This window comes from Uranotaenia lowii, chromosome 1, assembly GCF_029784155.1.
Source record: "Uranotaenia lowii strain MFRU-FL chromosome 1, ASM2978415v1, whole genome shotgun sequence".
Classification (NCBI taxonomy): domain Eukaryota; kingdom Metazoa; phylum Arthropoda; class Insecta; order Diptera; family Culicidae; genus Uranotaenia; species Uranotaenia lowii.
The window spans coordinates 158,991,347-159,017,000 of NC_073691.1; the positions used below are offsets into that span (position 1 = coordinate 158,991,347).

Sequence of the window (25,654 nt, forward strand, 5' to 3'; positions counted from 1 at the left end):
AGTCTTTTATTTACTGACTTTTGTTTTTCTCTAACAAAACATTTCATCTCCCAAATATCCTTCATCTCAATTCTACATTCCATTCTCAGCAGAAGCTTTTCAAATCTTTAAATTTCTATTTATTTGCTACATATATATTCCTTATCCAATCCGAAAATATTCTTACCAACAGTCTTCCCAATCTTTGCTTTTCCTGCCGCTATGTCGCTGTTAACCAGAACCGAAACAATCCGAAAACATCCTTGGCAATAGCCTTCCGAAACTGTGCTTTTCTTGCCGCTCTTTGTTTCTTTTTACCAGAGCCGAAATAATTCGAAAGTATCCATAGAAACACCTTCTCAACCAAGAGGCCAAATCAAAACAAACAATCAGCAGAAGCTGCCTGAAAAAATCAGCGCTTCCTTAGTAAATTCCGTCTTTTTCCACCGGAAGGCCAAACCAAAACAAACATCTAGCAGCAACAGTCTTAAAAACTACTTCCTAAGATAATTTCGTTTTTTCCGCCGGGAGGCTTAACCAAAACAAACAATCAGTGGAAGCTGTTATGGTAAAACGACTATAATCGAAACAAAAAAAAAAGTGGAAGCTGCCTTAAAAATCTGGGCTTCCTAAGCCTATTACAAAAAAAATTTAACAGCAGGTTTAATCATCCGCGCTTCTAAAACTATTCCGCTATTTTACACCGGAAGGCCAAATCAACATAAACAATAAGTAGCAACAGCCTTAAAAATTTGCGCTTTCTAAGCCATTCCGTATTTTTCCACCGGATGGCAAAATCAAAGCAATCTTAAAAATCTGCACTTCCTAAATAAGCATTTTACGTCTTTTTTTACTGGAAGGCCAAATCAAAACGAACAATCAGCAGCAATAGTCTGAAAAAAATCGGCGCTTCCTAAGCCAATTCCGTCATTTTGAACTGGGAAAGCAAATCAAAGCAAAAATTTATAGCAGTAGCCTTAAAAATTTTCGCTTCCTAAGCCAATTTCGTCATTTTCAACTGGGAGGGAAAATCAAAACCAACAATTCCAGCAGCAGCCTTAAAATTTTTCGCTTCCTAAGCCAATTTCTTCATTTTCAACTGGGAGGGAAAATCAAAACAAACATTTATAGCAAACGCCTTTAATATCTGCGTTTCCTAAGCCTATTCCGTCTTTTCTCACCGGAAGATCAAAATAAGCAATCAGCAACAGAAACCTAAAAAATCTGCGCTTCCTAAACCAATCCATCTTTTTCACCGGAAGGTCAAATGAAACAACCTGCGATTTGAAATCTCTTCGTCTTGTTTAACGGAAAAACGAACAATCAAAGCAGCAGCCTTGACAATCTCAGCATTCTAGTCTCTACATCTTATTTACCGGAGGAACGAACAAACAAAGCAACAGCCTAAACAATTTGCGCTTTTCCATCCTCTCCATCTTATTTACCGGAACCAGAACCATTTTTAAACAATCTGAACTTCAGCCTAGCAAATCTATGCTCATCTTATCAACTACGCCATTCTCGTGATTTTACGATTTTTATGAATCTCTACACAGAATTTCACTCAGACACGTCTATCACTCACAAGAATACACAAGAATCAATTACTAACTTTGGATTGTTAGTTTTGCCAAGTGTTGCCATAGAAATTCATTTTATTTTATTTATCTTAAGTGTTGCTGAATACCCTATGTTTTTTTTTAATTCGATTTACTTTCTGCATATCCTCCATCTCAGCTCCACAAACTGAGCATAATTAAAATGAGCTCGCGATTGTTTTCCGATTGGAAAATTAAATGACATGCACATGTGGACATCAAAATTATGTTGATCTAAAAGCTCAATTTTATTTTTCGGGAGGAATGTTTTGATCTTTAGTGTTGAACTAAATGAATGGCACAAAATAAAAAGTTTCTATGGCAAAATTTACTGGCTCAACAACAGCAGTTGACTTGCTCCATATGGTGTTGTATTCATTCATAGCTCGATTTTCACCGGTTATGTTTACAAGTTTTACAACGACCCTACCAATATGTGACCGAATGGTGCAATCCCGAGAAAGCATGGAGCCCCAAAGAAAAAAAAACCAAGCTCACGCCAATGCAGAAAACCCCAGCCTCTTGCCTCTCGTTCCTGAAAATGCTGGTTACTATCACCGGATGGATGAACTTCCATTCAGAAAGTACTGATGCACACAAACGGCGTTAACCCAGGCAGCCTAAAACGTAAACGTGCACAAACTGGCTCACAAGTGTCCAAAAGTTGCAATTTTCCCAAACCGAGGTGTTGAAATGGTGTTTGTTGTGAAATTTGTAACATCATGTATAGCCTGGGACAGGGGTTTTGGCCCCCTCCCCTTTATTTAGGAAGGGAGAAAAGGGGTCAGTGTACGTTTTTGAACTTACAGTATACATTTTTTGTGAGCATAAATGATATTGGCTACTGATACCTTCTTCAATTTAGTATGGAATAATTTCAGATGTCATCAAATTCATTGTTTGTTTCATTTCATTGACAAATCGATTGTGAATTTTAAAAAAAACTTACATCACACACCGATCTCGTTTAATTTCCAGTCATGGAAATTGGTATCTTTTCAACATTTCCAATTCCAAGCGTCGTAATCTTGGGTCACATAAAGTCGATTCTAATTTAGATTTCCAGCTCCTGCAGACCGGATTTCTTGGGAAGCACACGTGCGTTGCATAAGCAAACACGTGATTTGCAAGCTCCGAAGCAGGTAAACACTGCTGTTGGTAGCAAACATTTTCACTCCGTCAACCGAATGCGGGTCCACTCTCATCAGGAATCGATTTCACATTTGCATCCCAAATCCCTGCTTTCGGCCTCGATACGGTTCTACAATCTCATCCGTTCATTGGCTGCTACCTTCGGGACGTGACTTTTGATGAATGGAGAAGACGGCAAGAATTGACTGTAGACTGAAGATGATCCTGAAAGAAGTTTGAATGAAAAGTTCTTAACAGTTACCAGGCATTTATTTAAAAAAAAATCTTGCAACGAACATTACTAACTTATAAAAGCATAAGTCCGAGACTCTGAGTCAAGAAGCGGAAAGCTGCAGAAAACCGACAATATATCAAATATACTTAAAACTCAAGTATATCTGAATATATCTTGTTTGCACTGTTGACCATCTTACTGGCAACCCCAGGAGCGCCTCTTATCAAAGTGAGTTGACGGCACCCTTGGAAAAATGTACCACAGATGGATATAAAGGAGAAGTTGGGCAAAGAATTGCCCTAAATGGCCTCAGTGGCCAGTTATTGATAGTGACGCAATAAGGGTGAAATCAAAGTTCTCATCAAACTAATAAGTGGTCATATCGTTCATGGTTTCGTGAAAGCCAAAGTCAACAGTATCGTCATTTGTCAAATATTGTTGAGACTTACGTTTTTCGGATCCTCCTAAACTTCGTTTTCGCATTTCGGATTGGTCCGTTCCGGGAAATCAAAAAATATGTTTTGGTTTCGTTCTTTTTTCGTCGATTCATATATTGATGACAGTATCAATCGGTAGCCAATTTTGAATAGGGAAACTGCGCCAAATGTAAACAAACCGAGTTATCAGCTAGGTGAAAAAGTACGTTCGAAGACCTACATTTTGATTGCAAAAAAAATTCAAAAGATATTTTGTTTTTAAGAAATAAAGGAAACAAAATAATATTTTTGATGGGAGCTTATGGAGCTGTTACACTTTGAACGCGTTTTTTCTCGAAACAGTGATGTTGGCGCATTCGCTGTATTCAAAATAAGATACCGATGTCTGATGATGTCATCTTACACGCTAAACTCAGCCAACACAGCATGTGGTTATAAGTATACTGCAGTGTTGCCGTTACCGATAGTATTTATTGTCAATGCAGTTAAAATTTGAAGTTTTCGTGCTGCTGATTGGCAATCTTGCCGACCAGTGACGATGAAACATTTATCTAACACCTCGGCAAACGGCAACCCTTTCTTTTGTTTGGTACCGACACTTGGAAGATGTTTGATAGATATCTGGTCAACATAAAATGTAGTCAATGATGTCACCTTAGCTGATGTTGACGAAAAACACCGGCTTGGGGATTCAGCGACAGTATTTCAATGACCTTGGTTGGACACATAGTACTTTGAAATATAACAGATAGGCCATTGCGCTCAACCTCATTTGGCAGCTTCGTGTATGTACACGACATTCCTACTACAAACAAAAATATTTATGAAATATTACTGGTTTTCTATGGAATAGAAATCAAAATCGTTAATTTTGTCTTTATTAACAGTTTGTTACTTCTGAAAAGTGCTTGAAATCAAAGATTGATTCTCAGAGGTCATATGGAACGGTAAGTTTGCATTAAATTTTCTAGTATTGTACATAAATTGTGACCATTAAAAAGAGAATTTCGTTTTCGTTCCCGAATGTATGATAAAATCAACGAAACAAATTTCTACATTCTTAGTAAAAATTTTATGAAATAAGTAGTGTACCAAATATATCGATGACTATTGGTCGTTTTGTGAGATTACTTTGGAAATTTTTACAAGAACTGACTATAACATTACAAAAATCAACAAAATTTCCAGTCGTTAGAAAACCCACCAAATAAAACTTTTTACTAATTCAAAGAGCCAAACATAGTTAATGGTTTTAAAAAGCAAAAGCTCAAGTCTATTTCAAAGTACTCTGGGTTGAAAGTTCGTTCATGAATTCATGGAAAAAAAATTTCCTTAACATCAACTGTTTCTCTGACTGCTACGACCTACAAAAACAAACAAAACAAAGTGAGTCATTGATCTATTTTTGAAGCAACAGCCGTGTATGAGTGAATTTGGAGGGTGGACGTTTAGCATATTGGCTTACATTTTCGGATTGTAACCAGACGTCCGGGGATCGAATCCCGCAGCCTCACAATACAATAAATGAATAATTGTAAACTCTGCTGAGAATAAATAAAAGTGTTATCTTATTTTAATCGCCGCCGGGATATATTCTTATTTAATTTTTGGCATTTCGGCGAGATGTGAAAATTACAACACAATTCACCACGATGCATTTGGCAAAAAAGTAAGGCATCGGATGGATAATATGCGAAACAAAAAGTAGCAACCATCCGATGTACCTAAAAAAGTAGCACGCATCGATAGAATTGGCTTAGCAATAGAACAGCACATGTGAGCGCTGCTTGGGTGATTTTTTGCCCGGTCGGACACAATCTCATGTGTTCGACCCGTCCGTGTTTCAATGTGGGTAGGAATGCGATGGGTTTCTTCATCGCTTCCTATCAACATTGAAACGGCGCGCGGCAAAGAATCACGCAAGTAGTTCAAAAGCTGTTCACAAAACAAAAGCCCTGCTCACATTTTCACCAATTATTCATTTTCTTCTACCCAAAGCGCTCTAGCTTTGATCTTTCCACCTAACATACTTTCATGTTCTTTCTAAATATTCTACCTTGAATTTTCACAACTCGCCGAAATGCCAAAAATTAAATAAGAATAAATAAAAGTAAAATATCTAAATGAAGTTTTTTTGCACAAACTTAAGAATTAAAAAGTTGACAAATTAAATAGATAAAAAATTGAGGGCATATCCGTTTTTAACTGCACCTTTTTAATGAGCTCTTGTATTGTGTGTGTTTCTACATTTTCACGCGTGGCCAACATTTTCAACAGGCGAGCCAAATTTCAAAAAATGAGATATACTCGCGGGCCACACAATTTTTTTTTCTTTGATTTTCAATAAAACAAAAAATAAACCACATCTGCATATGCCTGGGTTACCTCAAGTTAAGATTCATCTTAGTATCATGCATTTTGATAAAAAAATTTCCATTTGAGTATTAGTTACTCGAAAAATTGTTGAGATATTACTTACGAACTCACAAACGCATAACGCTACAATAAAACGAAAATTTCTTCATTTATACATACATTTTTTCTCAAGGGATTTGAAACCATCATTATTTATCCCGTAAATGTCAAATAGTATTATTGCAGTCAACATTAAGTAAAGTTCCCCGTTCTCCCGAAGAAAACATTGATATTTCATAATAAAATTTGAAAAAAAAGCGCCGAATGTTATTCTTGAATAAATATCAGCGCTCGACATTTAAAAGATTAATTACAGAACAGAATTTTTGATAATAATTTTGGATTTTTTGGAAGATAGTGGTGCTCTGAAATCAAATCAATTGTCGTATTCTTTCTATCACCTCTGGTTTTGGTGATATCGCGTGAAGAATTTTTTTAAAATTGATCCTAATTAACCTACGCTAAAACTAAAAACAGATTTTAAATCTTTATAATATTCTTCATTTAATAAAGGGTTAGAGTTCAGCTGGATATTTTGATTTCAGAAATACAACGCTTAAAAAATAAATCTTTAAATTTTTGAAAAGTTTTAATAGACAAGATTACAACTATTTCTGATATCATTCATGAAAGTCTTTGATATTGAATATTTCAACATATTTGACAATTTCGTTGAAGACTGCAAAATAATTTGTCTTATGCTTTAAGAATAAACGAAGAATCGATTTGCTTAAAATCTTCTTCCAATTTCGTCAAAATTCTCGTTTTTTGCTGAATTGAAAAAAAATGACAAAATGAAAATATCAATAACTTTTTTCATAATATTAAAAATCATTCGAGGTTTTCGGAGAAGTTGATCATTCAATTAAAACCTTTCATTTTAAAAATATGTGTAATGATCTATGGTTTTCTCAAAAAGGGGAGACATTCATTTAATGAATTGAAATTTAATGAATTTTATTTTTTTTTTAATTTTTTTTTTTTTAATTTTTTTATAATTTTTTTTTTTCATTTTTTTTAAAGTTATTTGGAAAACTATTCGCGTACTTAGAATCAGCGCCCTCAAATTATTCAAAAATAGCATCTCGAAAAAAGTGAATTCTGTTGCCTTTGGTTTAAACATAAATAATATTGATTTTTATAAGCATGGACCTTCTCAACACTATCGAGTTGAATTTAATAACTTTACTCTTTTTTATTCGTACAAAATCAAAAATGGAAAATATCAAATTCCAATAGATATCTTTTAAGATTTTTTTAGAATACCTTATGAACAGGTTCGTTTATTTCATTAATTGGAATTCGGTTATTTATAATCATTGCACCTTTTTTTAAATAAAAGTTTTGTAAAAATGCATGTTAACAATACTAATCTATAGGATTTTGGTTTAATTTTCATAATTGAACCTTTTTGCCTTTCTAACAGAAAGGTTTGGTTATCGGTCGATTGGGGAGATCATTAATTATGGGTCTTAAGCATACCTTTATAGGTACCTATCGACTCAGCTCGACGAGTTCTGTTGATGTCCGTGGATTTGTATGTGCCATTTTAAAAATGTCAAGAACGTTTTTGCGAAACTGGGCTGCACAATTAAAATGATTTCAGTCTCAAAAGAATGCATTTTTTTTCCTACACAACCGTTTCAAAAACGGGAAAAAAACAAAATAGTTGAAACCGTTTTCTTTACCAAATACATATCATACTTATTATGGCATAAAAAAAAAGTTGCTAGTGGCGCCTCGAAGCAGCAGCACCAGCAATCATTTATAAATTGGAGATAATCAAAATAAAAAAATAAATATATATTGACTCGAGAATTGAACCAAAACTCTTCAGATCTAAAGTTGCAAGCGCTATCCAATAAACCATCGGCACGCTTAATAGAGAGCGGCTCAAACTCAAATAGGTAAAAGGCATTACTAAGACGCACCGTGGTCTGGGCAGTTTCTCAGTCTGCTGGGGCAAATACGGCAACAGTGTTTATATCTTACACTTCTTTGCTTTTCAATGCAGCAAATGGCGGATGGGCGTTTCCTTCAGAGTCCGCCATGCCTATAGACATTATAATTTCATTTATGAAATTATAGTGTTCAAAGCCATGCCGGGTGTCAACAAAATGCAGAGCCGTAAAGGAAACTGCGATGGGGGGGGGGAATTTATATGAAGATCTTATGACTCTCGTTTTTTTACCCGTGTTGAAGAATGAATTTATGTTTTTTTTTCATTTCTACATACTCATACATAATTTAGATTCAATTTCAGATGCAGAATTCAGATTCAGTTTTCAAATTCAGGATACAGGTTTAGGAATCAGAATTCAGGATTCAGAATTCAGAATTCAAAATTCAGATTCAGAACTCATATTCAGATTCAGAATTCAGATTCAGAATTCAGATTAAGAATTCAGATTCAGAATTCAGATTCAGAATTCAGATTCAGAATTTAGATTCAGAATTCAGATTCAGAATTCAGATTCAGAATTCAGATTCAGAATTCAGATTCAGAATTCAGATTCAGAATTCAGATTCAGAATTCAGATTCAGAATTCAGATTCAGAATTCAGATTCAGAATTCAGATTCAGAATTCAGATTCAGAATTCAGAATCAGAATTCAGATTCAGAATTTTTGTAAATTTATTTTCGGCATATCGGTGAAAAATTTAGATTCATGGAGAAAGAATATCAGAATTAAAAATTGATGAAGCTGGATGTTGCGAGGTAAAGTATGGTGTACGTTAATAAATTTTCCTTGCAAAAATGTTCTTTCGCTTTTTTCATCATCCGTAAAATTTCTCCTCACTTTATCAATTTTCAATTCTGGAATTGTTTCTCCAAGAATACCAATTTTCACAGTTTTTGATAAATTTGCGATGACTTAAAGATCATTACGCATGAAAACACGATTTTGTTTTGTGAAAACTTTTTTTCACAATTTTTCTGAAATTAAGTTTGCTGCATACTTTTAGGGGTAAAACCATACTACTAAAAGTTGTAAAATCCGAAATCATAAAAAAAAAATTTTGGATGAAAGAAATTTCAATGTTGAAAACCGCGTGATGCAAAACAATCATATTCCAGCAAATGAAAATGAGATTTACAAGATTAAGAATTCAGATTCAGAATTCAGATTCAGAATTCAGAATTCAGATTCAGAATTCAGATTCAGAATTCAGATTCAGAATTCAGATTCAGAATTCAGATTCAGAATTCAGATTCAGAATTCAGATTCAGAATTCAGATTCAGAATTCAGATTCAGAATTCAGATTCAGAATTCAGATTCAGAATTCAGATTCAGAATTCAGATTCAGAATTCAGATTCAGAATTCAGATTCAGAATTCAGATTCAGAATTCAGATTCAGAATTCAGATTCAGAATTCAGATTCAGAACTCAGATTCAGAATTCAGATTCAGAATTCAGATTCAGAATTCAGATTCAGAATTCAGATTCAGAATTCAGATTGAGAATTCAGATTCAGAATTCAGATTCAGAATTCAGATTCAGAATTCAGATTCAGAATTCAGATTCAGAATTCAGATTCAGAATTCAGATTCAGAATTCAGATTCAGAATTCAGATTCAGAATTCAGATTCAGAATTCAGATTCAGAATTCAGATTCAGAATTCAGATTCAGAATTCAGATTCAGAATTCAGATTCAGAATTCAGATTCAGAATTCAGATTCAGAATTCAGATTCAGAATTCAGATTCAGAATTCAGATTCAGAATTCAGATTCAGAATTCAGATTCAGAATTCAGATTCAGAATTCAGATTCAGGATTCAGATTCAGAATTCAGATTCAGAATTCAGATTCAGAATTCAGATTCAGAATTCAGATTCAGAATTCAGATTCAGAATTCAGATTCAGAATTCAGATTCAGAATTCAGATTCAGAATTCAGATTCAGAATTCAGATTCAGAATTCAGATTCAGAATTCAGATTCAGAATTCAGATTCAGAATTCAGATTCAGATTCAGAATTCAGATTCAGAATTCAGATTCAGAATTCAGATTCAGAATTCAAATTCAGAATTCAAATTCAGAATTCAGATTCAGAATTCAGATTCAGAATTCAGATTCAGAATTCAGATTCAGAATTCAGATTCAGAATACAGATTTAGAATTCAAATTCAGAGTTCAAATTCAGAATTCAGATTGAGAATTCAGATTTAGAATTCTGATTAAGAATTCGGATTAAAGATCAACCTGGAATTTGAAATTGGAACTTATATTCAAATATTAGACTAAGTGTTGTAACTCAAAATTCAAACTTTAGAATCAGAATAAGATTTCAGATTTAGTTTCCAGAATGAGATTAATCATTTAATAGTCATATTACTTTCCCCTCCTTTTGTGGGAATTTTTCCTCTATGCATGGTTGAGCTCTAAAAAAGGTATCATGCTAGGGCACGCGTCACGGCTATCCATCAATATTGTAGTTGGTTTTACTTATTCAGTAAAAAAAAGCATAAAAAAACAGTAAGATTCGAACCGTGACCAGCAACGTGAAAGTTCTGGTTGCTACCACGGCACCATTTCAGCGTGTTATACATCTTGGAAATTCTACTGTTTAAATACCATTCTTGCCATACATAAAATGAGCTCCTGACATACCAGTTCGCTTTTCCCCAAAAAAACGTACCAGGCATCATTTTTGCCTTTCTAACAGAAAGGTTTGGTTATCGGTCGATTGGGGAGATCATTAATTATGGGTCTTAAGCATACCTTTATAGGTACCTATCGACTCAGCTCGACGAGTTCTGTTGATGTCCGTGGATTTGTATGTGCCATTTTAAAAATGTCAAGAACGTTTTTGCGAAACTGGGCTGCACAATTAAAATGATTTCAGTCTCAAAAGAATGCATTTTTTTTCCTACACAACCGTTTCAAAAACGGGAAAAAAACAAAATAGTTGAAACCGTTTTCTTTACCAAATACATATCATACTTATTATGGCATAAAAAAAAAGTTGCTAGTGGCGCCTCGAAGCAGCAGCACCAGCAATCATTTATAAATTGGAGATAATCAAAATAAAAAAATAAATATATATTGACTCGAGAATTGAACCAAAACTCTTCAGATCTAAAGTTGCAAGCGCTATCCAATAAACCATCGGCACGCTTAATAGAGAGCGGCTCAAACTCAAATAGGTAAAAGGCATTACTAAGACGCACCGTGGTCTGGGCAGTTTCTCAGTCTGCTGGGGCAAATACGGCAACAGTGTTTATATCTTACACTTCTTTGCTTTTCAATGCAGCAAATGGCGGATGGGCGTTTCCTTCAGAGTCCGCCATGCCTATAGACATTATAATTTCATTTATGAAATTATAGTGTTCAAAGCCATGCCGGGTGTCAACAAAATGCAGAGCCGTAAAGGAAACTGCGATGGGGGGGGGAATTTATATGAAGATCTTATGACTCTCGTTTTTTTACCCGTGTTGAAGAATGAATTTATGTTTTTTTTTTCATTTCTACATACTCATACATAATTTAGATTCAATTTCAGATGCAGAATTCAGATTCAGTTTTCAAATTCAGGATACAGGTTTAGGAATCAGAATTCAGGATTCAGAATTCAGAATTCAAAATTCAGATTCAGAACTCATATTCAGATTCAGAATTCAGATTCAGAATTCAGATTAAGAATTCAGATTCAGAATTCAGATTCAGAATTCAGATTCAGAATTTAGATTCAGAATTCAGATTCAGAATTCAGATTCAGAATTCAGATTCAGAATTCAGATTCAGAATTCAGATTCAGAATTCAGATTCAGAATTCAGATTCAGAATTCAGATTCAGAATTCAGATTCAGAATTCAGATTCAGAATTCAGATTCAGAATTCAGATTCAGAATTCAGAATCAGAATTCAGATTCAGAATTTTTGTAAATTTATTTTCGGCATATCGGTGAAAAATTTAGATTCATGGAGAAAGAATATCAGAATTAAAAATTGATGAAGCTGGATGTTGCGAGGTAAAGTATGGTGTACGTTAATAAATTTTCCTTGCAAAAATGTTCTTTCGCTTTTTTCATCATCCGTAAAATTTCTCCTCACTTTATCAATTTTCAATTCTGGAATTGTTTCTCCAAGAATACCAATTTTCACAGTTTTTGATAAATTTGCGATGACTTAAAGATCATTACGCATGAAAACACGATTTTGTTTTGTGAAAACTTTTTTTCACAATTTTTCTGAAATTAAGTTTGCTGCATACTTTTAGGGGTAAAACCATACTACTAAAAGTTGTAAAATCCGAAATCATAAAAAAAAAATTTTGGATGAAAGAAATTTCAATGTTGAAAACCGCGTGATGCAAAACAATCATATTCCAGCAAATGAAAATGAGATTTACAAGATTAAGAATTCAGATTCAGAATTCAGATTCAGAATTCAGAATTCAGATTCAGAATTCAGATTCAGAATTCAGATTCAGAATTCAGATTCAGAATTCAGATTCAGAATTCAGATTCAGAATTCAGATTCAGAATTCAGATTCAGAATTCAGATTCAGAATTCAGATTCAGAATTCAGATTCAGAATTCAGATTCAGAATTCAGATTCAGAATTCAGATTCAGAATTCAGATTCAGAACTCAGATTCAGAATTCAGATTCAGAATTCAGATTCAGAATTCAGATTCAGAATTCAGATTCAGAATTCAGATTGAGAATTCAGATTCAGAATTCAGATTCAGAATTCAGATTCAGAATTCAGATTCAGAATTCAGATTCAGAATTCAGATTCAGAATTCAGATTCAGAATTCAGATTCAGAATTCAGATTCAGAATTCAGATTCAGAATTCAGATTCAGAATTCAGATTCAGAATTCAGATTCAGAATTCAGATTCAGAATTCAGATTCAGAATTCAGATTCAGAATTCAGATTCAGAATTCAGATTCAGAATTCAGATTCAGAATTCAGATTCAGAATTCAGATTCAGAATTCAGATTCAGAATTCAGATTCAGAATTCAGATTCAGAATTCAGATTCAGAATTCAGATTCAGAATTCAGATTCAGAATTCAGATTCAGAATTCAGATTCAGAATTCAGATTCAGAATTCAGATTCAGAATTCAGATTCAGAATTCAGATTCAGAATTCAGATTCAGAATTCAGATTCAGAATTCAGATTCAGAATTCAGATTCAGAATTCAGATTCAGAATTCAGATTCAGAATTCAGATTCAGAATTCAGATTCAGAATTCAGATTCAGAATTCAGATTCAGAATTCAGATTCAGAATTCAGATTCAGAATTCAGATTCAGAATTCAGATTCAGAATTCAGATTCAGAATTCAGATTCAGAATTCAGATTCAGAATTCAGATTCAGAATTCAGATTCAGAATTCAGATTCAGAATTCAGATTCAGAATTCAGATTCAGAATTCAGATTCAGGATTCAGATTCAGAATTCAGATTCAGAATTCAGATTCAGAATTCAGATTCAGAATTCAGATTCAGAATTCAGATTCAGAATTCAGATTCAGAATTCAGATTCAGAATTCAGATTCAGAATTCAGATTCAGAATTCAGATTCAGAATTCAGATTCAGAATTCAGATTCAGAATTCAGATTCAGAATTCAGATTCAGAATTCAGATTCAGAATTCAGATTCAGAATTCAGATTCAGATTCAGAATTCAGATTCAGAATTCAGATTCAGAATTCAGATTCAGAATTCAAATTCAGAATTCAAATTCAGAATTCAGATTCAGAATTCAGATTCAGAATTCAGATTCAGAATTCAGATTCAGAATTCAGATTCAGAATACAGATTTAGAATTCAAATTCAGAGTTCAAATTCAGAATTCAGATTGAGAATTCAGATTTAGAATTCTGATTAAGAATTCGGATTAAAGATCAACCTGGAATTTGAAATTGGAACTTATATTCAAATATTAGACTAAGTGTTGTAACTCAAAATTCAAACTTTAGAATCAGAATAAGATTTCAGATTTAGTTTCCAGAATGAGATTAATCATTTAATAGTCATATTACTTTCCCCTCCTTTTGTGGGAATTTTTCCTCTATGCATGGTTGAGCTCTAAAAAAGGTATCATGCTAGGGCACGCGTCACGGCTATCCATCAATATTGTAGTTGGTTTTACTTATTCAGTAAAAAAAAGCATAAAAAAACAGTAAGATTCGAACCGTGACCAGCAACGTGAAAGTTCTGGTTGCTACCACGGCACCATTTCAGCGTGTTATACATCTTGGAAATTCTACTGTTTAAATACCATTCTTGCCATACATAAAATGAGCTCCTGACATACCAGTTCGCTTTTCCCCAAAAAAACGTACCAGGCATCATTTTTTTATATTGAGATTGGAATTTTTCGTGTTTGAATATCTGAAATCATACTTATATGATTCAGAGGGAAGGAATCTATCATGTATATTCTATATTATTTTATATATTTCCAAATATAATTTAAACTCTGTTAGAAAGGCTCCAATCCACTTTTAAGTGTATTAAATCGGGTTTTTCTGTTGAAGTTGAGCAGAATAATCAAAAACAATTCGAAAAATTCACCACAGATGAGCACATGTACAAGCTCGAATAAAAATAAAACCTGTGTAAAATTACAAAAGCTGTTTCTTTAAAAAGCCGTTAAAAATTGACGAGAAACACATGACATCTGTTGCGCCATTGAAAAGTTACGAATCAATTGTTGGATAGCCTCATTCTCAAAAGGGCGCAATCTTTTATATTCTCGGACGGCTGGATGGCTCCTATTTTTTCTTAGGTTCAAAATACAACAACATGTTACTTGTGATATGGCAATCTTGGTTAATTTATTTGGTTCAGTTTACCATCATCTTTTTCACTAAAGAAGATAAATAGCAACTTTGGACATGTTGAATGTAAAATTAACAGTCGAACGCAGCAATACCGATTCTAGACGTCTTTAAGCGGGCATTTTTACGTATCATATCTGATTCTATAGTACAAAACTTTCATGTTTGTTAGAAGCAATTAGCAAAACAGCTTTTTGCTAAAAATAAATAGGGCAATATTACAAATGTGTTTTTTTTAACGAACACAAAAATATATAGGATTTTAAAGAAACTTGACGTTTCCTCGAACAGATTCCATTAATTTAACTTAACAATAAGCGTACATCTCTCGAGGATATGATGGCTAGCACCTTACAAATGCTAAAACCACCAACCCACAGAATATGTTCTATGTATGCCGTAACCGGGCATCGATCTCATGATCGTTATCATAGAAGACTTGATCGCTATCCTCCAGGCCACGGGCGGCGCCAAAACTTGAACATCGATTTGTTCGAAACTTGTCAAATAGTAATGCGACCAAACAAAACTGACTAGATTTTTGTTATTTTGTTTTGTTACATTTTGACAGTTCTCGCCGGAGTGATTGGATACATCTTATATGGCAAAACCAAAAAAACATAATTTTGATTTAAAACGGTCGTTGGGACTTTACACACTTTTCAAGGCTTAGCTTTTACATGTGTTCATCTGTGCATTCATCTACTGGAATATCGAATAGTTTGAAGTTACTATCAAAACATAATAGTGTTATCAGGGGGAATTTTCAACGATTTTGAATCGATAGTTTGATATGATCTGTCTTCCTGGGGCCATCTTCCTTAAAAATCCGCTAGAAAATTTTCAATGCTCAATCAACTGCCGAGATCATCTTAAAAACCAATAATGGTATGAAATAATAAAAAAAGTTAGAAATCTTTGCGGTATATGTGCATGAAAGTACAAAGAATGTGTCAAATATTCTACACTCATCCGAAAAAGAAACGTTAAATTCACCTTGATTTTCACGTAGGCGCTCATTACGTGAATTTTGGCTTGACTTACGTGAATCACCTAGAAGCTAATAAAAATTCATTTGATGCGTACGTGAAAGTCACATAGCTGTTCGCTGTCAAAACAAAGACACATTCGATTTACGTGAAAATCCAGTGATCCACCAAGTACAAAGGGATTTGGTGCATTCTATGTGATGTTCACATAGCTCTGAATAACTTATTCACGTAAAATCTATGTGAAAAAATACAGTATTCAATATGGCGCGGATCCAACAGTTTGTGCTATTAGAAAGAGAAATTCTAGGTGATGGAGAAGCTGATTACACGTGAGTAGTAAAAATTTGATTGTATACCTATTTGTTATTTTTAATATTCTGCAATTTTATTTAACAGAATTTGGAATTGAGAGGACGGACGGACAGAATTACTATGGAGGCAACCAAGTAAAAATTTCGCGAAGATTTTATTTTTCTATGTTCAATAATAAGTGACGTACTAGTAATGGATAAAATAATAAGTGAAGTGTAAATTCTCTAGTGAAAATGAAAAGTATTTCGTGTATTGGAACTAATAAAATGAACTGCAAAATCAGCACGTTTTTATTTATAAGATCCGAAAAAGTCATTACGTTCATATTTCCATGAAATCTACGTGAATCGCATGTGGCAGAACGAATCCTTTTTCACATGCGATCTACGTTTCTTTCACACATAACTCATATGAAAATTACGTGAATTCTGCTTGCTGCGCGAGTTCTGTTTCCTACCTGAAATTCACGTAGATTTCACGTGATTTTCATGGTGGCAAAAATCTATGTACATTTTCACGTAGCGTTCATGTGAAAAGTTTTTTCGGTGTAGGGCTGAGTGGAGTAACGTGGGCCATGGGGAAACGTGGATCAATCTGCATATCTGCATTTCATTTCAACTGTCCTCGTCTTAGCTTTGCACACGCATATTTTTCTATATGTTCTTCACTTATGTACGCATCATATGCTTCTTTTTTAACTAGCTCAAAAGAATATATTTACATAATTAAACAAGTATCCGCAAATTTTATAGGTGGGAAATCTAAAGTTCTTAACAGATATATGTTAATTTTCTTATGGTTTTAGTTATGTCATGCTTTTTCACATGGAAAAGGAATTTTCCATAAATTATAATTATCAATAAGTCACTCAAACGTCACTCATGGACCTGGGCCACATAATGTGGTGTATCTTGGGCTACCTATATTTTGTTGGTGTTGTTATTAGGATATATTGACAGTTCTACACGAACACCACCTTAGCAGGAGGCCTCAGCCCTAACCTCAAACCATGGGAGAACACAATCGATTTTTGAGAAGGGCGCACGATGAACGCGATTTTCCGGTACTAATATCGACAAATTCGCCCTGTGGAAAAGCGTTCGTGTTTTGCTTTTTTTGGGTGTTCATGGCTGCCAAGTGCATTGATATTTGGAAAATGATTATATTTTTAATTGCATTGTTATTGAAAAACCTTTTCATGAGTACTAAGAATTTGCAACTTTCGTAGATTTCTATTTGAATGTAAAATTAAACGCATCAATTATCTGAACGAAATGACAACTTACTGTATCGTAGCGAATTATGTGGATATGTTTAAAATAATCAGAGCATGTAGGCGATTTTTTCAAAGTCAACATAGACGGGGCATTGATTAATTTACATGTTTGTAACAGTGAATGATTTTGCATTCGTTTAGAATTTAGAAAAAAATCTTTTTTAATCTACCAAGCAGTACATGAAAATAAATTTCAGATGTTTTGAATTCACTTTGAAAATTCATTAACAAAAAATGACTTATCTTCATCCATTCAGGGACACCCTGTAATGAATTGAAACGTTTATTAGGTGATAGTTAAACAATTTAATAAATTAAGAAATATTATAATTATTTTTAAACGAGCAAATGTTGATTTTAGTAACGCACCTAGCATCACTGGGTAGGCCACCAGCAAATCAAAATTTGAGGTTATGGCTGAGGCCAATTTTTCGCCAATACTATCGTCCGCATATACCCTTATACACGTTCATAACTTTAAATACATTTATCGTATCTGTTAAGTTTTCTCATGATAAAGACGAACATAATTCCTATATCGGTTCAATGATTGCCAAGTTATAGAAATTTGAATTTTGCGAATCCACTACGATGACGGGTACGAAATTTTGTCGCATGTTTCCCATTTTGCTAGGGAGCTTGGATTATGTTCCTAGTGGTTTAAACATGACAATTTCTCTTTTTTCCATGTTGTGCTTACCAAAAAAAAAAACATTTTTCTGGAGGGTCATCGTCACCGTTTTCGTTAATCATGACTTCAAGTTGGGAAGAAAAAAAACTAGCTTCTCTTTGCTACACTGTACGCTACAGCTTTTTCTCTCTCGTCTGCTGCAGCCACTTTATAATTGTTGGTCCCGGAAAAACCGGCAATGTCATCCTGGTTAAATTATCCCTTCCACCCGAATTAGCAGCCTAGCCGAGCCAGGTCTGGAATGTTAATTTTCGGTTTCCTAGTGGGCGCTTTTCCGATTCCTGGTTGGGTTTCGTAAGAAGCTTTAATTGAAGAAGATGTGTACTCTGTTTGTTTTATATTTTTTGTCCGTTTTATTTTTGGAACCTAAACCGACACGACGTGATAGGATCACCGTTGTTTTGGGAAGCTTGTTTGAATCCTGCGGATGTGAGTTTAGAGAAAAAAAATCATGACCGGGCGTTTTAATGGTCGGAAAGACCCAAAGTTGAATTAAAAGTGATGAAAGTGTTGAGTTTAGGGAGGATTTATTTTATTTTTATTTAGTTTATTCTGAGTTTTGGATAAAATTACAATTATCCAAACGAAAAACAAAGGAAAAAATTATCATAAATCATTTTCTTTTCTTTCAGGTAAATGTTCATCACTGCAGTAGGTTCTTGTACTGGAAAACGATAGGGTAAAGCTATCAACATTCTATTTATCACCTGAAATTTCGATAACTGTTCAGTAAGTAGAATTTTATCCAAATAACATTTTTAACAAACATTAAGTAAAACTGATGACTTTATTTTAGGTCTCATACACACATTTACAAATGTTAATATGTCTAAAACTCATTCATTTTCCATGTAAATATGGTTTAGGATTCCTACGACACCATTAGCTGCCGGCATTAAACAGCAGATTATGTTCCTGGAATTTCCCGGACTGACTACTTGGTCTTTCCAATCACGTTCGGAGTGAACATACATTCATGTTGCCAACAACTGGAGTTTAGTGAAATGTTGTAGCACATATGGACTGCAACAGAACCGGGCAATCGAACCCCGGATCGTGACAGCTTGCAGTAGATGATACAGCAACAACATATTTACGGAAATCGATGGGTCGAAAGCATTTTACATGTTTACACACAGTGTTGTCCGTTTATGGGAGTGACACATAACTCGAAGTTACTCAGAATCCTAGACGTTTTTGAATAATGTTGAAAATGCAAAGTACATTTTCAACGTTTCATAGAAACTATTTATACCATATTTTCTTCAAAAAATGTAATTGAATAATGTTTACATCTTAACGCTGATAAGATTTGAAAAAGGTTAAAATATTTGTTACTGCTGTTTTTCAGAGGCCACAATCTTCAAATATGAAACAAACCTTAGCAAATTTGCAACTCATAACAGCTCAGGGGTTAAAGCGCTCCACGGTTAAACCACTCTCTGCACAAATTCATTTATAAACTCTTCTCATAAAGACTCATGAACTAAAACCCGTCAAATCGCCCTAGAATGGGACGACTGTTAGAGCTGAAGCCCTCCTCCATGGGCATTATCCGGAATACAAATTTTCCTTCGTTATACACTCCTGGGGGAGGGGGGGAGGTTCTGTCTGAACAACTATAGCATTCATCTTCATAAATAGCCAAAGCGCATTCTATACATCACCAGAACTCTAATAAAGCTAAAATTTGGCTTTTTGGTCCTGTTCTAGAAACGTCATCATGACTTTTTGTTTTAATCTTCGATGTATCGCCAAAGCTTCTATAGAGCTATAAAACAGCAATAGTTTTTTTTTCGTTACCGAGAGTTCTCCGATTTTTTTCCATTATTGTGATATGATCTGGCGTTATTTAGTCAATTTAATGCTTAATAGCTTTATTGTGGTCAGATAAATAGCTGATTAGCTAACGGTTTTATGAGAAGACTACAGAACTAGCTAAAGTTAAACGTTTTTCTGGCAAGCCAACCAATTACACGCGTAGGATGAGTGCCTTATTACAGAGTTGTCAATCATTCGTAGAATAAATTAAGACAGACTTTTTAAATGAAATAAATTAGGGATTGGTTGTGAAATCCAAGATAGAGGCTTCTGCTAAACTTTAAAATGATTTGCTTGAATAGCTTGAAACCCCCACAATATAGCTAAACTAGTGAAAGTCGAATTTCGCTGTCTGGCGCAATCTTGGAATTCAAGATGACGGCTTTCCGCTTAAGTTTAAAACGCTGTTTTTCACTGGAAATCATATTAAACTCCCACATGGGTATTGGGTTTAAGATAGGGTTGCCATCCGTCCCGCAAAAGCGGGACATGTCCCGCTTTTTTGGAAAATGTCCCGCCGTCCCGCTTTTTATTCGGAATGTCCCGCTTTTTTTAAACTAAATGTTCAAACAGAAAAAAAACAAGTTTGCCTTCGTTTGACTAATTTTGCTTCATCAAAATTACACATCACACAAATAAGATGCTTGCTTTTTTTCGATCCCTTATTTCTTTGGGAATGACCTTTTAAATTTTTCTATGCAATTCCTATTATTGGCAGATTTCTATCTATCAAACACAACATTGCAATTAAAATTGGTAGGAAGTACTGGTTTTCAATTGACAATATGTCATTTGTTATGCATTTTTTCTTTGTCAAGCTCCATTTGAGTATGTGACAGTGTCACATTGTGACATGCTTTATGACTCATACTATTTTTCTATTTTAAAACTAGTGGAAATCACATATAAAAAAATGTAAAAAAAGAAATTTCTTTATTCAAAATGACATTTATGCAGTTCAGTGTTGAAAATTGAACATTTGGACACTGGAAACAGTACCGAAAAGTGCTACATTTCAGCACTGAATTTAGTTTCGAAAAGTACACTCCACGACCAACTTTATTTTTACCTACCTAAGGGTCCAGCGCCGATTGACCGGCGCATAGGGCTGAGATAAAAGATCTCCACTGCTGGCGATCCGGAGCCAGCGTCTTCACTTGCTGCCAGCCAAGGTTCTCGTCAACTGTGCGGATTTCAGCGGCTAGACTTCGCCGCCACGAGCTTTTGGGCCTGCCTCTTCTTCGATGCCCATCTGGATTCCAGTCAAGCGCCTCTCTGCAAATCTCGTTTTCATCTCTTCGCAGCGTGTGCCCAATCCATCTCCACTTACGTTCTCGAATCTCGATTTCTAGCGCCTTTTGATGACACCGGCGATGAAGTTCAACGTTTGAGATCCAGTTGCCAGGCCACCAAGCGCGGCTGATGTTCCGCAGGCACCGATTCACAAAAACTTGCAGTTTTCGCGTCGTCACCGCATATGTGCACCAAGTCTCACACCCGTACAGCAATACGGATTTGACGTTTGAGTTGAAGATTCGGATCTTAGTTCGTAGAGAGATCTGGCGTGACCGCCAGATGTTTCGGAGACTCGCAAACGAAAATCGGGCTTTTCTGATCCGGGTTTCGATGTCCTTCTTGGTACCACCATCAGGCGTAATCTGGCTACCAAGATACTGGAAGCACTCCACTGTCTCAACCTGTTGTCCAGCTACCACGAAATTGGAACGATTTCCTGTATTGATTTCCATCGACTTGGTCTTTCCGACATTGATTTTGAGACCTGCTGCCTTGGAGCTTTCGGTGAGGTCATCGAGTTTGCTCTGCATGTCTTGTTGTGTTTGGGCGAGCAAAACAATATCGTCTGCCAGGTCAAGGTCGTTCAGTTGCTCCATGGTTGAAGGATTCCACGGCAATCCTCGGTTTGGTCTACAGTCAATCGATCCAGTCAAGATCTCATCCATTACGATGAGAAAAAGTAGCGGTGATAAAATACATCCTTGTCTCACTCCAGCAGTTACCGGGATTGGTTCGGACAAGACACCGTCGTGCAAGACCTTGCACGAAAATGCCTCGTACTGTGCTTCGATGAGATGGACTAGTTTCTCTGGGACCCCTCTTCGTCTAAGAGCAGCCCAGATGTTTTCGTGGTTCAGTCGGTCAAATGCTTTTTCGAAATCAACGAACACCAGCAGAAGAGAGTCCTGGAATTCGTTGATTTGTTCCAGTATTATTCGTAGCGTTGTGATGTGGTCCACACATGATTGTCCGGATCGGAATCCAGCTTGTTGCCGTCGGAGTGTAGCGTCGATTTTCTCCTGGATCCTGTTCAGGATCACTTTGCAGAGTACTTTGAGGGTTGTACAGATCAAAGTTATGCCACGCCAGTTACCGCACTCTGTTAGGTCTCCTTTCTTTGGGACCTTTACGAGGATACCCTGCATCCAGTCGGCCGGGAATGTTGCAGTATCCCAAATGTCAGCGAAAAGACGGTGCAACATTTGTGCTGACAAGGCAGGGTCGGCTTTGAGCATTTCAGCAGGAATGCAATCGATTCCAGGCGCTTTGTTGGATTTCATGTTCTTGATTGCCGCTTCTATTTCAGCCAGCGAGGGCGCTTCCGAGTTGACGCCATTAATGCGACTTACTGTGGGCGCCTCGAGCTGCGGGTTCTGTTGGCCATTGCTATTTGTAACTCGGAAAAGTTGATCAAAATGCTCAGTCCAACGCTTGAGCTGATCTGTTCGATCTGTCAGCAGCTGACCTGCTCGGTTTTTCAGCGGCATTCTTGCATTAGTCCTTGCACCACTAAGGCGGCGAGAAATATCATATAATAATCGGATATCTCCAATGGCGGCGGCTCTTTCTCCCTCTTCGGCTAGGGAGTTTGTCCAGGCTCTCTTGTCTCGTCTACAAGCTCGTTTAACTGCCTTTTCCAGCTCCGCATATCGTAAGCGGGCGGCTGCTTTGGCTGACCCGGTACATGCCTGCTCAATTCCGACTTTCGCCTTTCTCCGATCATCGATCATCCTCCAGGTTTCATCCGACATCCATTCACTTCGTCTTCCACAAACTTTACCAAGAGTACCATGGCTCGTCGTGATAAAGGCATTCTTGATTCCACACCACTGTTCTTCGACTGTTCCGTCTGTCGGCAGCTCCGAGGCTCGGGATTCTAGCTGTTCAACGTATGCCCTTTTCACCTCTGGATTCTCCAACCGGCGGACGTCGTATCGACACCCGACCTTCTCCTCGCGCCGTTGGACACGCGCAACTCTCAGTCGTATCTCGCCAAGGACGAGGTGATGGTCAGATGCAATGTCTGCGCTTCGCTTGTTGCGGACATCAAGAAGGCTCCTTCTCCATTTTCGGCTGATGCAGACTTTATTTTTAGTTGTTGTTAAATAAATGAATTTTTTGAGCACTCGACGTAATTATCCGACTCAGCAATCCTCGTTGGATAAATTCACGACTCGTGCTGAAAAAGCACTTTTTGCAACTTTTTGCATAAATAACTATTTTCTGCATGGCAATACTTATAGCTTTTCAGTATTTAGAAAAATTACCAAAAAGATCTCATTTTGGGTAATGCTAGTGGTAGATTACTAAAACATAACACACTGATTTTGCACTAAATTGAAATCTGGAGATTGGTTCATTTCATTTTTATAATTTTGAAATCATCTCAATCTTGAAACGAAGCTGATGTGAATTTTACAGTGAAAAAAATATGCTGATAATTGTAGTGAAACTCTTTTCACAAACCAGATATCTCAAGCTTTAGAACATTCCATAAAAAAATCAGTGAATACCTTCATTGTACATATACAAAAATGATCAAAGCATTTGTTTGGTCATGACATTCAATCGCAAGTATGGTATTAATCAAGAAAATATCTTAACATTTTTTAATACAAAGAAAAACCGCTTGTAATGTTGATAATTTTTTCATCATTGGTTTAATTTTTGTTTCAATTAATGTTGTTTTAACGTCTTTGTGTCGTTCGCACTTTTTTTTTACCGACGCAAGGGCATTGAAAAGCTTCAACTTTGTTTGCGTCTGGATTTAAAAACAAAGACATTGGTTCGGAAAGCAGATGTTATATAAACTGAACTTTGCCTCTGTTATTGATTTATAGAACTTTATAATAAAGTAAAAAAGCACCGCACTGAGTAGATAAAAAAACATATTCACATATGTTACATACATTTCATGACTTTTTTAAACAAATTTTAAAATGTCCCGCTTTTTTCAGCTGTGTCCCGCTTTTTTCTCTCAAAATGTCCCGCTTTTTTTGAAAACCATCTGGCAAGCCTAGTTTAAGAGCTAAATCAGAAGAACGCGAATTTCGCTACCTGACGCGATTTTGAAATCCAAGATGGCGGCTGCCTCTTAACTTCATAATGCTGTAAATGACTTAAAATCGTATGAAACTTCCACAATATTAATTTTGGGTGCAACGGTTAAACAAGAAGAAACCAAATTTTGCTTTATGATGCCATCTTGAAATCCTAGATGGCAGCTTTGCTTAACTTTAAAATGCTTTAGATCACTGCAAATTGCATGAAATCCTCATAATATTGGTATAGGGTAAAAGAGCCAAACAAAAAGTTGTCGAATTTCGCTTTCTGACGCCATCGTGATATTCAAGATGGTGGCTCCCGATTTAATCTAAAACGCTGTGAACGACTAAACACCCCATGTAACCTTCATAATGTGGGTATTAGTTGGACTCCTCATTTTGCAGGGGGTCGTCAATACAAGGCAAACATTGTTTGAGCGATATTGACATTAATATACACTGTTTCAAAAAAATGTCCGTACAGCACGTACCTTGAAATCCAAACCATCAAAAAGTGCACTTTTTTAGTCAATAAAAATACTACAATCACATCATTCGCTGCAGAAACTAGTCCTGTAGATCAGTATAAAAATGTTTATGAATTAAACCTTATAAACAATCCAAATTATTTTGTATAGAAAGTCCCAAAATCGACGTCAAAAAATTGTCCGTACACTGAGGCCTTTGTCAAATATTAGTCAAGAAGACAGTTATGTGTCAGTCTGTCAAACGCAGAACCATGTTTTCATTTCCAAGATGACAGCTTCAGAGGTAGGATCCGAGAGTTTTTTGAAATCAAAGAAGTTGGAGTAACTATCTACGATGACTACGTAGTCTGCACCTCGAAAATGGAACAAATCCGAAGCAACTCTTTCGAAAGGCATTCAGGAACATCCTTTGAGGCAATTGTGCTTTTCGAATTGCAGCGCTGATGACGTTGGCAGATGCTGCATCCTTCAACCAGGTTCTGGATATCGGTATTCATATTCACCCAAAACACGACCTGTTTTGCTCGCCGGATACAGGACTGAATACCAGAGTGGCCGCAGTGAATTGCATTCAACATTTTCTTCCTCAATCCCAGTGGCACTACCACCTGATTAGATTTGAATACCAGCCCATCATACACAGCTAACTCATCTCTAAAGCACCAATACTTTTTTAGCTCCAGAGAAACATCTTCTTTTAGATCCGGCCAGCCTCGTAAAGTAACCTCCTTCAGCAGGCGGGTTTCCGAATCAGACTCAGTATGCTGCTGTAGCTCTTTGCACGAATCTTTCGACATTTGCAGAACTAGATGAGCCTCTAGTTGTTCTTCTGCTTCCGGTTCAATGCTGTGTGCAACGTCACGGCTGAGTATATCCGGAATCGGTATGTTCTTTCCCTTAACATAAACGACTTGTGGGTTATACTGTGCAACTTCTAGTCTAATTCTGCGTAATCTTGGCGGCGCTCTATCCAAAGGTTTCCGAAAGATAGATTCGAGAGGCTTGTGGTCTGTTTCGACTTTGAGGGCTTTCCCGTAGATATATTGATGAAATCTTCGGCAAGCAAATCTAATAGCTGCTGCTTCTTTTTCTATTTGAGGGTAGTTCATTTCAGGCTTGGACAAGTTTAGCAGCGTAG

At 35.8% G+C, this 25,654-nt stretch overlaps 1 protein-coding gene across 2 annotated transcripts in view; it reads left to right on the forward strand.

The window, feature by feature from the left end:
* Positions 1 to 25,654, forward strand: part of LOC129740680 (alpha-mannosidase 2) — a 313,476-nt gene that overhangs the window by 105,723 nt on the left and 182,099 nt on the right. The window lies entirely within an intron of this gene.